This window comes from Pundamilia nyererei, unplaced genomic scaffold, assembly GCF_000239375.1.
Source record: "Pundamilia nyererei isolate P.nyererei 1_Seehausen unplaced genomic scaffold, PunNye1.0 scaffold00124, whole genome shotgun sequence".
NCBI classification, from domain to species: domain Eukaryota; kingdom Metazoa; phylum Chordata; class Actinopteri; order Cichliformes; family Cichlidae; genus Pundamilia; species Pundamilia nyererei.
In genome coordinates, this window is record NW_005187525.1 from 1,194,747 (window position 1) to 1,196,287 (window position 1,541).

A 1,541-nucleotide genomic window follows, 5' to 3' on the forward strand; every position below is an offset into this window, starting at 1 on the left:
GAAATCATTAAAACCCTCAAACGAACGTGGATGTCATGGTCCTGAGTCTTCTGACTCAGTGTTTATGGTTTTTGAGTATTTATATTCTTTGTTTCCATTTATTACACTAGGTTAGGTCATCGTGATGTTGTTTATTCTATTGCTCTCTTTTTCGTCGTTTCTTTCTCAACAGGTGATCCAGGTGATCGATAGATGTATCTTTTGTCTGCTTATTTTGTTGGTTTTTGGTTTTTTTGCCCTTTATCCCCGTTCCTCTTCTCCGCTGTTTTTCTTTCTCCCCTTTCTTTTCCCCAGTCAAATCTGTCCCGTATTTAGCAAGTGAAAATAAAAAATAAAATAAACAATAAAAGGTGAATCAAATGAACCATTACGGCAAGGCTGGGATGGTCCATTTGGTAAAGTAAATCCGTTGGGCATCTTTCTTCGCCTTTAGACAATAACTCTGATGGCAAACGGGACAGGCAAAAAAAAAGACTAGGTTAGGTTTTGCGCTGTGCCTACATGTGTCACGACTAGTCAGTTATGTTTTCTTGTCTACGTTCATGTGTCTTTCCAGTCAGTCGTGTTTCCACGTCGCAGTTCGTCGCTCTTGTCACTGTTTACGCCGTGTTCCCTGTCAGATGCATCCCTTTGACAGTCTGTGTCTCTGTGTTTTGCTTCCTGTTTTACTTTGACAGTCTGTGTCTCTGTGTTTTGCTTCCTGTTTTACTTTGACAGTCTGTGTCCTGTGTCAAATGTATTCTGCTTTATTTCCTTTGTCTCGTCATGTCAAATCAGCCCCAGCTGTGCTTACCTCCTGTTTTCCATTCCCTTGTTACTCCCTGGTGTATTTAAGCCCTGCGTGTTGCTTGTTCGTCTGTGTTTTATCCATGTTATATGTCTCCGCTCAGGTTTTTGGCTGTATTACTTTCTGTAACTTAGTTTTGGGACGTTCTGCTTCTGTTTGTGTCTCATCCACTGTCAATAAAGCTCACTCAGAGTAAAGTCAGTGCCTTCACTTGGTCCTTTTTTCACCACTCTGACATTCATGCTCATGATGAGTGTATTTAAACTTTTGATCACAACTATAAGTTGTTGTCTCTGCAAACACATAGTTCCATTAGTCTCTGATCTAACTTTCGGTCTGACAGGCAGAAATACCTTCCTGATTTCTCTCATTGTGAAATACCGATCAGAACAGCAGCTCCCTGCACACAAACAGCATGTGTTGTTTGCAGAGATGCTGATGTGAACGTTTAATGAGATAATATTTCATATGAATCTCAAAACAATAAAAATAATAACACTACTTTACTGCATTAAAGGGAATACAAACAAAACAACAACTTGACTACTGAGCTGCTGCATTCACACGGACCACTGCTGATTTCTAGCATCCTTTTTTCCCCGTCATGTTTTCTCAACAGTCACTACAATAGCGACCTCGTCTCCTGTGCATTGCGTTCAGTTTCTCTTCCCTTTGTCGCATTAGATAGATTTAGTTCAATTGTGTTTCCGCAGGTGTCTCTACTTTGTAGTCATTTTCTGTTGTGTATTTAAAT